Source organism: Neoarius graeffei, chromosome 28, assembly GCF_027579695.1.
Source record: "Neoarius graeffei isolate fNeoGra1 chromosome 28, fNeoGra1.pri, whole genome shotgun sequence".
Lineage (NCBI taxonomy): Eukaryota > Metazoa > Chordata > Actinopteri > Siluriformes > Ariidae > Neoarius > Neoarius graeffei.
This window is the reverse complement of record NC_083596.1, coordinates 8,331,298-8,347,244: the sequence shown is the minus strand read 5'-3', so window position 1 is coordinate 8,347,244 and position 15,947 is coordinate 8,331,298.

Sequence of the window (15,947 nt, the reverse complement as noted above, 5' to 3'; positions counted from 1 at the left end):
GAGTAGCTATGAAAATGGCAAACATAGTTGATGTCTCATACATCCTTCCAGCATTTTTATGCTTGCTTTGTAGATGCAGATTACGATAAAATGCTTTGTGCTTGGATTAATTAATTGGCCGAGCCGATCATTCGGTCAGCCATTAATCAAAGAACCGCTCTTTCCTGGACTGGCGTCAATTGTCCATGAGGTTGTAGTTGTGCTGTTCCACCACATTTTTGTGAAACTTCCCTTAATTAATTTGCTACCAGCTCTGCTCAAGCAGAAACCCAGGGCTGGACTTCCTGGACCTTCAGTTCCACCACTGTAATGGAAAGAAGAAATGGAGAAATTGAGGTCGTTCACATCTTTCTCCCACATGTCCTGATGTTCTTTTTGTCCTTTACGTTGAGTTCATTTCCAGTGTCCATCCATTCAGAATATTTTTGGATGGAGAAATGGACTAGCTTCCAAACGTGGCTCTATACATGCAGATGGATGTGAGTGTATAAGAGCCTCCAGTCTCTTGGAAATGACAAACTGCAGATTTAAAAAAAAAAACTCCACAATGAACCGTGCGTCCTGATTCTGTCTCGCAATAATTTTGTGAAACTTCCCTTAATTAATTTGCTACCAGCTCTGCTCAAGCAGAAACCCAGGGCTGGACTTCCTGGACCTTCAGTTCGACCACTGTAATGGAAAGAAGAAATGGAGAAATTGAGGTCATTCACATCTTTCTCCCACATGTCCTGATGTTCTTTTTGTCCTTTACGTTGAGTTTATTTCCAGTGTCCATCCATTCAGAATATTTGTGGATGGAGAAATGGACTAGCTTCCAAACGTGGCTCTATACATGCAGATGGATGAGTGTATAAGAGCCTCCAGTCTCTTGGAAATGACAAACTGCAGATTAAAAAAAAAAAAAAACTCCACAATGAACCATGCGTCCTGATTCTGTCTCGCAATAATTTTGTGAAACTTCCCTTAATTAATTTGCTACCAGCTCTGCTCAAGCAGAAACCCAGGGCTGGACTTCCTGGACCTTCAGTTCCACCACTGTAATGGAAAGAAGAAATGGAGAAATTGAGGTCGTTCACATCTTTCTCCCACATGTCCTGATGTTCTTTTTGTCCTTTACGTTGAGTTCATTTCCAGTGTCCATCCATTCAGAATATTTGTGGATGGAGAAATGGACTAGCTTCCAAACGTGGCTCTACACATGCAGATGGATGTGAGTGTATAAGAGCCTCCAGTCTCTTGGAAATGACAAACTGCAGATTTAAAAAAAAAAACTCCACAATGAACCGTGCGTCCTGATTCTGTCTCGCAATAATTTTGTGAAACTTCCCTTAATTAATTTGCTACCAGCTCTGCTCAAGCAGAAACCCAGGGCTGGACTTCCTGGACCTTCAGTTCGACCACTGTAATGGAAAGAAGAAATGGAGAAATTGAGGTCATTCACATCTTTCTCCCACATGTCCTGATGTTCTTTTTGTCCTTTACGTTGAGTTTATTTCCAGTGTCCATCCATTCAGAATATTTGTGGATGGAGAAATGGACTAGCTTCCAAACGTGGCTCTATACATGCAGATGGATGAGTGTATAAGAGCCTCCAGTCTCTTGGAAATGACAAACTGCAGATTAAAAAAAAAAAAAAACTCCACAATGAACCATGCGTCCTGATTCTGTCTCGCAATAATTTTGTGAAACTTCCCTTAATTAATTTGCTACCAGCTCTGCTCAAGCAGAAACCCAGGGCTGGACTTCCTGGACCTTCAGTTCCACCACTGTAATGGAAAGAAGAAATGGAGAAATTGAGGTCGTTCACATCTTTCTCCCACATGTCCTGATGTTCTTTTTGTCCTTTACGTTGAGTTCATTTCCAGTGTCCATCCATTCAGAATATTTGTGGATGGAGAAATGGACTAGCTTCCAAACGTGGCTCTACACATGCAGATGGATGCGAGTGTATAAGAGCCTCCAGTCTCTTGGAAATGACAAACTGCAGATTAAAAAAAAAGCAAAACTCCACAATGAACCGTGCGTCCTGATTCTGTCTCGCAATAATTTGAGTCATTGTGTCTCTGGGAGTTTAGGAATAAATGTGTAAAAATAAGACTGCTATAGATCAGGTTAAATCTACAACAGCAAAGGTGTGGGAGAGTCCCTGAAGGGAGGACAGGAGTGAGAAGATAAAACCAGTGTGAGCTATAGTTCATTTTCCTGCACTGAGCTGATCTCGACATCCAAGCTGTATCCAAATCGGTCACGTTCTCGTTCTGAAATATCGCTCCCTCATGCTCGTCTGCCCTTCTGCAGCACGCTTCAGCCAAAAAAACAAATCTGAGCTCTAATTACTCTGTTAGTACTTATGCGCATCAGGCCTACAGCCAGTGCTGTCTGTTCCACAGTTTGGATAGTTCTCCTGACAGAAACCTTCTTATAATTTATAACCATTCAGCGTTCATTCGTTTTAAATTTCCATGGATGACCCACATCATGAATACGCTCTCAGCTAATGGAGTGTTCACGTCATGCATCAATTAGAGTAATTACAAGCTTCTGAATGAGCATTTAGAAATATTCAACGTCTTTCTGTCTGGATTTTTCTGAAAGCTCCAATGTGAATGACTGGGGGAAGGGGGGTGTCTACAAATCACAGTATAATGCATATTAAACGTTCCCTTGGATGAACTGGATAATTAATGGTAAAAATAATGAAATGAAATGTTTCAACATTAAAAAAAAATACTATAAACAGCAGTAAGCCATTATCAATCATCTCATCTCATTATCTGTAGCCGCTTTATCCTGTTCTACAGGGTCGCAGGCAAGCTGGAGCCTATCCCAGCTGACTACGGGTGAAAGGCAGGGTACACCCTGGACAAGTCGCCAGGTCATCACAGGGCTGACACATAGACACAGACAACCATTCACACTCACATTCACACCTACGGTCAATTTAGAGTCACCAGTTAACCTAACCTGCATGTCTTTGGACTGTGGGGGAAACCGGAGCACCCGGAGGAAACCCACGCGGACACGGGGAGAACATGCAAACTCCGCACAGAAAGGCCCTCGCCGGCCACGGGGCTCGAACCCGGACCTTCTTGCTGTGAGGCGACAGCGCTAACCACTACACCACCGTGCCGCCCAGCATAATCAATCAATACTACAAAATCAGTATTTGGTGTGAGACGACCCTTTGCCTTAAAAAAAAAAAAAATACAGTGAGTGCAGTTTTATGCGGAAATGATCTGTAGGTTTTACTGAGCATCTTCCAGAACCAGCCCCAGTTCTTCTGGACAGTTTGACTGTCACGCTCGCTTCTTCATTTTGCACCAAAACCCAGTAGCCTTCATTACGTTTTCTTTTTTAATCTGAAAAGTGCGCTCTTATGGAATATTCTATCCACATTCACTGGATATGAGCAATCGCGTGCTCTGATCTGTATGCTGTCGAGTTCCAATTTTCCTTCACTGCAGCAAAAAGTCCTAAACTTGTTCCAGCATGATGATGCCCCTGCACAAAAAAACAAGCTTGATGATAGTTTGCCAAGTTTGTGTTGGAAGAACACGAGTGTCCTGAACAGAGCACGAACCTCAATCCCAATGAACACCATTGGGATGAACTGGAACACTAACGGCACCCCAGGCAGCCAACATCAGTGGCTGATCTCAGGCTTTCCAAAATCTAGCCTTCCGAAAAGACTGGAGCTGATTATAACTGTAAAGAGGGACGACATCTGGTATGGGATGTTCAACAAGGACATACACTCACTGACCACTTTAGGGATCAGCCAATCCCTTGACATCAGCAGCACGATGCATCAAATCATGCAGATCCAAATCAAGAGCTTCAGGTAATGTTCACAATGTTCAAACATCAGAATGGGAAAAATTGTGATCTCAATTTTTGTGTGACTTTCTTTCACTGTGGCCATGGGTGTTGGTTTGAGTATTTCAGATGGACTGCTGGTTTGAGTATTTCAGAAACTGCTGATCATCTGCGGTTTTCACACACAAACAACAGTCTTGAGAGTTTACACAGAATGGTGCGGGAAACAAAAAACATCGAGTGAGTGAGTGAGTGACAGTTCTGTGGGTGGAAACAGACGCCTTGGTGATGAGAGAGAATCAGAATCAGAAAAAGCTGTATGTACCAAGTAATTGTTGCAACTACACGGAATTTGGCTTGGGGTTAAGGTTCTCATCTCATTATCTCTAGCCGCTTTATCCTGTTCTACAGGGTCGCAGGCAAGCTGGAGCCTATCCCAGCTGACTACGGGCGAAAGGCGGGGTACACCCTGGACAAGTCGCCAGGTCATCACAGGGCTGACACATAGACACAGACAACCATTCACACTCACATTCACACCTACGGTCAATTTAGAGTCACCAGTTAACCTAACCTGCATGTCTTTGGACTGTGGGGGAAACCGGAGCACCCGGAGGAAACCCACGTGGACACGGGGAGAACATGCAAACTCCGCACAGAAAGGCCCTCGCCGGCTACGGGGCTCGAACCCGGACCTTCTTGCTGTGAGGCGGCAGCGCTAACCACTACACCACCGTGCCGCCGGGTTAAGGTGCTAAATAAATAAATACTCAATAAAGACAGTCTATTCTAATAAAAGATCTACATAAAAACGGTCTATTCTAAGATCTTAAGAAATAAGAAAATAAATAAGCAACTGTGCAAATCGGGTAAACAATAAGGTAAAATAAACAAATGTGCAAATCAGGTAAACAACTGGGGGGGCCAGAGTAAATGGAGTCACTGGTCTTGTTTATTGAGGTGGGGGGCAGAGTGGGCCAGGAGTCTGAGGTATGGTACTGGCGGGCAGGGGAGGCAGAGTAAGTGGGGATCACTAGTCATGTTTATGAGGCCAGCAGCGGTAGGAAAGAAACTGTTTCTGTGGCGTGAGGTTTTGGTCTTGATGGACCACAGCCTCTTGCTGGAGGGGAGTGTCTCAAAGAGTTTATGTCCGGGGTGGAAGGGATCAGCCGGATATGCCGGAGGTCAGAGAGAAATGGACAGATTGGAGGTGGTTCGAGCTGCCAGGAAGGATATTGTAACTCATAGCAACTCTTTACAACCATGGTGAGCAGAAAAGAAGACCACATTGGATTCATCAAGAACAATTTCTTATTCAAGTGGCCGGTGAGTGGATCGAAAGGTGTGATGGTTAGGAGTCTACAAATCTCTGGTCATTAAAACAAAAACTAGTGCCGAGCCTGACTGACTGACTCACTGATTGACTCACTCCAGCTTCTTGTAAAAGAGGTCAGTGTCGTGACCCCTCCCAAACCTTGTGTTGTAATTGATCCTTTCAGAATAACAAAAATCCCAAAATTGTTCCTGGCGGGACACCAACCACTCATTGCCAAGTCCAATGATATGATCAAGCGTCTTTGCCAAGCGTGACTGACTCCTACTCCAGTTCACTGCCCATCTGGACCTTCTGATTCACGCTCTTTACTGGAAAACCTGTTTCATGTGGTTGCATGGTCTGTTGCAGAGGTATGACCATCCTAAGACTGTTGTTCTATTGAACACTTCCTCACGCAAGGCTTTTCAGCAAAACAGCCTCATTTGTGTGAATGAGTAATGTTTCGAAAATGCCTTCAAAGTTTTTACAAGCACGAACTGCCAAAATCGATTGAACGACTGTCTTTGAGGGGTTCTCTCAGTCAGGCCTCGAGCTGAACCACATTCCCGTTCTCGAGAGATCCACTTCCGTCGAGCTGTAGGCGCTTGGTTAAAGGGACTGAAAGACATTTTAGCCTTGTTCGTTTTCACACGGCCATCCGTATCCAGCAGGGCTGCTTTTGCTTTGTTGTATTAATATTAATGGTAATGAAATACGGCTGTAAACGGGGCCACCGCCTCCTTTTTTCACCCCCATGCTGCGACTCTCCTTGCCTCTCTGTCTTTGAAGAGAAAGCCTATACACCTCAGTCCCCATTAGAGAGTCTCAGGTCTGCCGACACTCCCCGGGACTCCTGCAGTCTTTGGCCTCCACTTCAAGCAGAGCTCTCGGAGCAGGAGGTTAAGTAGGTGTGTTCAGCGCAGCAGAAATGGCTCCATGATCCACTCCCTGATCTGCACAGATGCTGACTTCTCAGGGACGGCGGTGGATTGGGGTGGAAACCGCTGAGAAGAGGAGAGCTGATCTGGTCTGGGATTTGACACAAAACTGAACGAGTGTAACATCGTTAGAACTCTGTGTTAGAGAATAAAATGAAAACAGGTCCATGAGCAGAAGCATATCTGAGGAAACATGTCCATGTGTAACTCGAACTCTGATACAGTAAAATGTCAACAACACACTTCTGAATGTGTCTCTTCCCATCTTCTTTCAATCTTCTCTTCCTTTACTTTCCACTCCTTTGCAATCTCTCCTTTTTTCTTTATAGTCTTTTATTTTATGTTCCTTTCCTTTTCTTATTTTTCACTCCTTTCCTTTCATTTACTTCCTTTTGCCTTTTCTTTACCTGCTGTCATTTCCTTCCCATCAAGTTCCTTTTCTTTCCAGTTGTTTTTTCTTTATTCTCCTTTCCTTTTCTTTCTTGTCCTTTTTCATCCTGTCCTGTTCTGTTCTGTCCTTTCCTTTTCCCATCCTGTCCTTTTCCTTTTACCTTTCTTTTTCTTTCCATTTTCCTTGTCATTTCCTTTTTCCTTTTTTGTCCCTGTCCTGTCCTTTTCTTTTTCCATCCTGTCCCTTTCCTGTCCTTTTCCTTGTCATTTCCTTTTTCCTTTCCTTTTTTGTCCCTGTCCTGTCCTTTTCTTTTTCCATCCTGTCCCTTTCCTGTCCTTTTCCTTGTTATTTACTTTTTCCCCATTTGTGTTTTCCCTGTCCTGTCCTTGTCCTGTCTCTTTACTTTTCCTTCTAATTTTCCTCTCCTTTCTTTTCCCGTCATTTTCTTTTCTTTCCCTTTTTCTTTTCCGTGTCATTTCCGTTTTTCCTTTCCTTTTCTGTCCCTGTCTTGTCCTTGTCCTGTCTCTTTCGTTTTCCTTTTCATTTCCCTGTCCTTTCCTGACATTTTCTTTTCTTTCCCTTTTTCTTTTCCTTGTCATTTCTTTTTTCCTTTCCTTTTCTGTCTGTTTCCTATCCTGTCCTTTTCCTTGTCATTTTACTTTTTTCCTTGCCTTTTCTGTCCCTTTCCTGTCCTTGTCCTCTCTTTCCTTTGCATTTTCCTGTCCTTTCCTTTCCTGTTCCCTTTTCCATCCTTTTCTGTCTTTCTCTTTTGCTTGCCCTTTCCTGTCCTTGTCCTGTCCTTTTTTCTTTTCTTTTTCCCTTTCTTTTCCTTGTCATTTCCTTTTTGATTTTCCTGTCCTTTCCTTTTTTCCTTTCCTTTTTTCCATCCTTTTCCTGTCTTGTCTTGTCCTTTCATCCCTTTTCTTTCTATTTTTTCCCTTTTTTTATCCCTCCTTTTCCCTTCAGCACCGTGACCACAGACAGAGCAGACTAAAGCTTTTAATAAATGTTTCATTGAGGGTTAAACAGTGCAGAAAGGCTTCCTCACCCCGGATTAGCTACAGCGTGATGCTAAAAGGATTGTGAGTGCTTTAATGAAGTCCAGAACTTGGCTCCACGCGTCTGGGAAACTGGCACTGAGCGCTGACACCGGAGCCAAACGATGGCCCTTTTAGATCGACGAACAAGTGAGCATATGTCTTACCTGTTTAGTTTGGAATAAATCCTGACAGATTGGCCCAGAGACTCGCTTTGATAAAAATGCTCTCAGATCTTTGGCAGTGAAGCGTCCTGTCTCCTTTTAGGAAAACCAGAATAAATGGACTGGAGCTTGAATCATGTTTGTGTGTAGATTTGGAAAGCTCGTTTGTGTCCACCTGGCTCTCGCTCAGTCAACTGAAGCGCTCGGTGTCGGAGCAATCTCCGTTTATGAGCCTGTGTTTAATATCGAGAGCAGATGTGATCAACACATGAATTAAAAATGTAATGAATAATTTATCACAAGCCACAGGCCGACCTCCTCGACCTCAGAGGAGCAGCGGAGAGTGGGATGTGTGTGATGCTCGCAATAAAATCAGCTCTCAGATGGATTTAACGCTGACGGAGGAAAAAGTTCTGCAATAATTATCTTTACAGAGAAGTCACACACAAATACCGTCATCACAATTCGCACGTCAATTTCACACGCGTGGCTTTTCAACACTAAACTTTTCATGTTCATTTTTACGTGGTTTTTTTTTACATTCTTCATTTTAGACTTTAACACGTGATTTTATCACTTTATTAATTTTTAGTTCATCTTCATCTCATCTCATTATCTGTAGCCGCTTTATCCTATTTATTTATTTATTTATTTATTTATTTATTTAATATCCAGCTTTTTCACATTCTTTTTTTTTTTTTTTTCCCTCATGTGATTTAATCACTTGATTCATTTATCAACACGTTGCATCTAGTGCTTGGGATTTGATCACACAATGTTCACGTGTTTTGCATGGATTTCCGGGCATATCAGGGTGAAACCACGTGATCACGTTCCTCACATAATCACATGTGAAATGTGACAGTTCCATAAAGGAGAAAGATTATTATGATTTAAATTATTGTAAGGGGCGGCACGGTGGTGTAGTGGTTAGCGCTGTCACCTCACAGTAAGAAGGTCCAGGTTCGAGCCCTGTGGCCGGCGAGGGCCTTTCTGTGTGGAGTTTGCATGTTCTCCCCGTGTCCGCGTGGGTTTCCTCCGGGTGCTCCGGTTTCCCCCACAGTCCAAAGACATGCAGGTTAGGTTAACTGGCGACTCTAAATTGAGCGTAGGTGTGAATGTGAGTGTGAATGGTTGTCTGTGTCTATGTGTCAGCCCTGTGATGACCTGGCGACTTGTCCAGGGTGTACCCCGCCTTTCGCCCGTAGTCAGCTGGGATAGGCTCCAGCTTGCCTGCGACCCTGTAGAAGGATAAAGCGGCTACAGATAATGAGATGAGATTATTGTAAGGATCAACTTTTGTTAAAGAGGGAAATAAAAGTTGATAAGAACCTCAACATTTTATTCCCTACTCGTGGAAAACCAGCATTTCTTTTTCTCTGTTCATGTTTTTCTGAGGATTGGAGTGTTTCTTGTTTTACTCCTGAGGATGTTCCTCACTGCTGGGGCCAGGAGATTAACGCTGAAGTACAGAAAGCAGACTGAAGATGTTTCCAGAAAAATGCAGCAAGTCTGAAAAACCTGGACCACAAGTAAGTGTGTGTGTGGTGGGGGGGAATATAAAAGAATGAATTCAGGATGTCTTCCTCCATCAGTTATCTCGCGAAAAAGGGAAATGAATCACAAATAACCGAGAAGAAATTAGGTCACGCTCTCCACAAATCAACATCACATCTGTGGATATTTTTTAGATTAAAGCAGGAGGAGGAAGAAGGGGGACGGGTGCAGGTGTTTGTACTCATTCTATTCATACGCTCTCTCTCTCTCTCTCTCTCTCTCTCTCTCTCTCTCTCTCTCTCTCTCTCTAGTGTTCTCTCATCTTTCTTTCTTTCTTTCTTTCTTTCTTTCTTTCTTTCTTTCTGTCTTTCTGTCTTTCTACTCTCTCTAGTGTTCTCTCTCTCTCTCCCCCCAGTGTTCTCTCTTTCTACTCTCTCTAGTGTTCTCTCATTTTTTTCTACTCTTTCTTTCTACTGTCTCTCTCGTTTTTTCTTTCTTTCTTTCTTTCTTTCTTTCTTTCTTTCTTTCTTTCTTTCTTTCTTTCTTTCTTTCTTTCTTTCTTTCTTCTCTCTCTCCCCCTCTAGTGTTCTTTATTTCTACTCTCTCTCTAGTGTTCTTTCTCTCCCCCCAGTGGTCTCTCTTTCTACTCTCTCTAGTGTTCTCTCTTTCTACTCTCTCTAGTGTTCTCTCTCTCCCCCCTCTAGTGTTCTTTCTCTCCCCCAGTGTTCTCTCTCTCCCCCAGTGTTCTCTCTTTCTACTCTCTCTAGTGTTCTCTCTCTCCCCCTCTAGTGTTCTCTCTCTCCCCCTCTAGTGTTCTCTCTCTCCCCCCTCTAGTGTTCTCTCTCTCCCCCCCTAGTGTTCTCTCTCTCCCCCCTCTAGTGTTCTCTCTCTCCCCCCCTAGTGTTCTCTCTCTCCCCCCTCTAGTGTTCTCTCTCTCCCCCTCTAGTGTTCTCTCTCTCCCCCCTCTAGTGTTCTCTCTTTCTACTCTCTCTAGTGTTCTCTCTCTCTACTCTCTCGTGTTCTCTCTCTCTCCCCCCCTCTAATGTTCTCTCTTTCTACTCTCTCTAGTGTTCTTTCTCTCCCCAGTGTTTTCTCTCTCTCGTGTTCTCTTTCTTTCTTCTCTCTCTTTCTCTCTCTCCCCTCTCTAGTGTTCTCTCTTTCTACTCTCCCCAGTGTTCTCTCTCTCGTGTTCTCTTTCTTTCTTCTCTCTCTCTCTCTCCCCTCTCTAGTGTTCTCTTTTTTCTTTCTTCTTCTCTCTCTCCCTCCTCTCTAGTGTTCTCTCTTTCTACTCTCTTGTGTTCTCTCTCTCTCCACCCCTAGTGTTCTCTCTTTCTTTCTACTCTCTCTCTAATGTTCTCTCTCTCTCCCCCCTCTCTAGTGTTCTCTCTCTCTAGTGTTCTCTCTCCCCCCCTCTCTCTAGTGTTCTTTCTCTAGTGTTCTCTCTCTCTCCCCCTCTCTCTAGTGTTCTCTCTCGTGTTCTCTCTCTCTCTCCCCTCTCAAGTGTTCTCTCTTTCTTTCTACTCTGTCTCTCTCTCTCTGTCTGTCTGTCTGTCTGATTGTCTTTGTTCGTATGGTTCATATCCCCTTTGAAGTAGAGTTATAGCCTGCAGCAGCTGTAGTTACAGGTGAAGAACATGCATCCACCTGGACTACAGCCATGAGGCCCCGCCCACTACATCATCATCATCAAAGCCCTATCAATCACACACGAAATAATTCATTTGAATTTAAGGTTATTTAGAGCAGATGTGTTTAAAATAATTAATTATAGCAATTAAAAAACAGGAATTAATTAAATGATGAGTTTGAATTTAGCCAATTATAAATAGATCAACAATTATTGATCTGACTGTAAAATTAATTCTAGCAAGTTTACATCATAAAAAAATGTAATTTAGTCAATCAAAAAAAGAAATTAAAAATATAGTGATTAAATTATTCATTTCAATTTCAGGCTATTTTTTGCATATGAATAAATGTGTCCAGTAATTCATTAATAAATTTAACTATGGGAATCAAAAATAAATAATTGACTTGGTTAATTAGAGCAAATGTGTTGAAAATAATTACATCCAGCAATTAAAAAAAATTAATCCTAGCTATTTTTATCATTTATAAATTAACTGAAGAGTTTATTTTAATTTTAAGTCAATTACAGCAATTGTAAAATTGAATACTAAATTTTTTTGTTTGTTTGAATGAATATGTGCATTGATTCAGTAATTCAGTAATACATTTATTTATGGTGATTTAAAAATAAACAATGACTCAGGTTTAAATTTAATGGCAGCATTTTTTCCCCAAAACTTAAACTTTTAAGAAAATTTTTGAGGAAAAAAATATATTCATTAAATAATTAATTTGAATTTAAAGTTAATTGTACCAATAAAATGACTGAAGAACTGTGAATAATAATAATAATAATAATAATAATAATAATTTATACTTAAATTTAAAAAAATTATAAATTATACATAGTGGATATACAGTGGTGCTTGAAAGTTTGTGAACCCTTTAGAATTTTCTATATTTCTGCATAAATATGACCTAAAACAACATCAGATTTTCACACAAGTCCTAAAAGTAGATAAAGAGAACCCAGTTAAACAAATGAGACAAAAATATTATACTTGGTCATTTATTTATTGAGGAAAATGATCCAATATTACATATCTGTGAGTGGCAAAAGTGTGTGAACCTCTAGGATTAAGCAGTTAATTTGAAGGTGAAATTAGAGTCAGGTGTTTTCAATCAATGGGATGACAATCAGGTGTGAGTGGGCACCCTGTTTTATTTAAAGAACAGGGATCTATCAAAGTCTGATCTTCACAACATGTGTTTGTGGAAGTGTATCATGACACGAACAAAAGAGATTTCTGAGGACCTCAGAAAAAGTGTTGTTGATGCTCATCAGGCTGGAAAAGGTTACAAAACCATCTCTAAAGAATTTGGACTCCACCAATCCACAGTCAGACAGATTGTGTACAAATAGAGGAAATTCAAGACCATTGTTACCCTCCCCAGGAGTGGTCGACCAACAAAGATCACTCCAAGAGCAAGGCACGTAAATGTCGGCGAGGTCACAAAGGATCCCAGGGTAACTTCTAAGCAACTGAAGGCCTCTCTCACATTGGCTAATGTTAATGTTCATGAGTCCACCATCAGGAGAATACTGAACAACAATGGTGTGCATGGCAGGGTTGCAAGGAGAAAGCCAGTGCTCTTCAAAAAGAACATTGCTGCTCGTCTACAGTTTGCTAAAGATCACATAGACAAGCCAGAAGGCTATTGGAAAAATGTTTTGTGGATGGATGAGACCAATATACAACTTTTTGGTTTAAATGAGAAGCATTATGTTTGGAGAAAGGAAAACACTGCATTCCAGCACAAGAACCTTATCCCATCTGTGAAACATGGTGGTGGTAGTATCATGGTTTGGGTCTGTTTTGCTGCATCTGGGCCAGGACGGCTTGCCATCATTGATGGAACAATGAATTCTGAATTATACCAGCCAATTCTAAAGGAAAATGTCAGGACATCTGTCCGTGAACTGAATCTCAAGAGAAGCTGGGTCATGCAGCAAGACAACGACCCTAAGCACACAAGTCATTCTAGCAAAGAATGGTTAAAGAAGAATAAAGTTAATGTTTTGGAATGGCCAAGTCAAAGTCCTGACCTTAATCCAATTGAAATGTTGTGGAAAGACCTGAAGCGAGCAGTTCATGTGAGGAAACCCACCAACATCCCAGAGTTGAAGCTGTTCTGTACGGAGGAACGGGCTAAAATTCCTCCAAGCTGGTGTGCAAGACTGATCAACAGTTACCGCAAACGTTTAGTTGCAGTTATTGTAGCACAAGGGGGTCACACCAGATACTGAAAGCAAAGGTTCACATACTTTTGCCACTCACAGATATGTAATATTGGATCATTTTCCTCAATAAATAAATAACCAAGTATAATAATTTTGTCTCATTTGTTTAACTGGGTTCTCTTTATCTACTTTTAGGACTTGTGTGAAAATCTGATGATGTTTTAGGTCATATTTATGCAGAAACATAGAAAATTCTAAAGGGTTCACAAACTTTCAAGCACCACTGTATAAAGTGTACACACCCCGTTAAAATGACAGGTTTTTCTGATGTAAAAAAATGAAACCACGATAAATTATTTCAAAACTTTCCCCACCTTTAATGTGACCTATAACCTGTGGAAAAAAAAAACCATACAATAAGCTGGTTGCGTAAGTGTGCACACCCTTAAACTCATACTTTATTGAAGCGTCTTCTGATTTAATTACAGCATTCAGTCTTTTTGGGTTCACACCTGCCATCAATTAAAATGACTCTGATTAACCCCAAATAAAGTTCAGACATTTACTCAGTTGCATCCTCCAGCAAAAGCCAGGGTTCACAGAGAGCTTACAAAGCGTCAAAGGGATCTCGCTGTTGAAAGGTATCAGTCAGGAGAAGGGTGCAAAAACATTTCCACGGCATTAGATATACCATGGAGCACAGTGAAGACAGTCATCAAGAAGTGGAGAAAATGTGGGACAACAGTGACATTACCGAGAACTGGACGTCCCTCCAAAACTGATGAAAAGACAAGATGAAAACTGGTCAGGGAGGCTGCCAAGAGGCCTACAGCAACACTGAAGGAGCTGCAGGAATTTCTGGCAAGTACTGGTTGTGTACTATATGTGACAACAATCTCCCGTATTCTCCATATGTCTGGACTATGCGGTAGGGTCAAAGAAAAACATCCAGGCCTGGCTAAATTTTGCAAAAAAAAAACCATCAACTCTCCCAAAAGCATGTGGGAAAATGTGTTATGGTCTGATGAAACCAAGGTTGAACTTTTTGGCCACAATTCCAAAAGGTATATTTGGCGCAAAAACAACACTGCGCATCACCAAAAGAACCCCATACCCGCGGTGAAGCATGGTGGTGGCAGCATTGTGTTTTGGGGTTGTTTTTCTTCAGCTGGAACAGGGGCTTTAGTCAAGGTGGAGGGAATTATGAACAGTTCTAAATACCAGTCAATTTTGGCCCAAAACCTTCAGCTGTCTGCTAGAAAGATGAAAATGAAGAGGAATTCCATCCTTCAGCACGACAACGACACCAAAAAAGTTTTGGAACGGCCCAGCCAGAGCCCAGACCTAAATCCAATTGAAAATCTGTGGGGTGACCTGAACAGGACTGTGCACAAGAGACGCCCTCGCAGTCTGACAGATTTGGAGCACTTTTGCAAGGAAGAGTGGGCAAATATCGCCAAGTCTAGATGTGGCAGGCCGATAGACTCCGACCCAAAAAGACTGAATGCTGTAATTAAATCAAAAGGTGCTTCAACAAAGTATTAGTTTAAGGGTGTGCACACTTATGCAACCAGCTTATTGTACGTTCTTTTTATTTTTTATGTTTTCCCCCTAACAAGTTTGTCTGTTTTTCAATTGAATTGTACAGGTTATAGGTCACATTAAAGGTGGGAAATGTTTTGAAATTATTTATTGTGGTCTCATTTTTTTTACATCAGAAAAACCGATAATTTTAACGGGGTGTGTAGACTTTTTATATCTACTGTAATTTATTTATATAGCACCTTTCACAGACCAAGGTCGCTTTACAGAAAAAAATATATATTTTTTTTTATACTATTATAATTATACAATTATTTATAAATATATGAATGAAATAATGAATTTAAAGTTAATTATAACATGAAATTGAATTTTAAAAGACGTATTTTGCATTTGTTTTTGGATTTAATAAGCTGTTAGCTTTGTATTAGCTTTATTTAGCCTCGTGTTTGCTTACGTCAGAACAGGAAGCCGATCATGTTGTAATTTTGCTGTTAAAGTGTATGTAAGCATATACGTGATGTCATGCAGCACTGTAAACCTGTAAACGTATTTCTAATCGGTGCATTCGAGCTGTAAGTCGTACTTGTCTGTGTGAGGAAGTCAAGCTTGACTTGTGACGCACGCTTGTACAGTGACGTGTTTTGTGCTTCACTTCGTCCTGAGTCAATAACACGAGACCAACGAATGTGGCTGTAAGGCATGCGCGTCCATAAGCAGCTAATTACGCAGCTCCAGATGGGATCCCTGCTTAAATGGAAACAGAAACCCATGAAAGACCATGTGGGTTTTTTTTAATTATTATTATTTATTCAGAGCAGACGTTAAACATGAGCGCTGTTCAGCCTGGTCATTTGTCCTGCTCCTGATTATGCATCTGCTGTCAGGGTGCAGGTCCCAGGCCTGCGTGGGAATGCCCACCTACGTCTCTATTAATCTTTGTATTTTTCCCATCGCCTGTGAAAATAAACTCTAGGCCAAGCGTAATTCAGCGTGATGCCTGAATCTCGAACCAGTACAGACCAACAGCCGGACCAATCCCACCCCTCCGATGAAATGCTGGAAATGGCTTTTAGCATCACCGCATGTGTTTTTGATTGATCACAATGCCAACATTAGGATTAAGCTAAATGAGGGGAAAAAAATATCCAGAGCTGGTAATTTTATAACTGTGTTTATTAAATTATGGCATGTGTACCTTATGGGGGGGAAAGCTGGTGCTGTTGTTTAGCTGTGTGTTTCTGAAGCGTAGAACCTGACCTGAGAACCTTTCCAGAAGTAGGAAGGAGACTTCCAGCGTCATTATGCTCAACGCAGAGGCACTCGCTTTCAATTACGCCGCCATGACTGGAGCTTGGCGTGGCAATGAATCTTAAACACTTAGCCTAAACACACCACTCTATTTGAATTCAGTGACATTTCTGTGCACCGGTGAT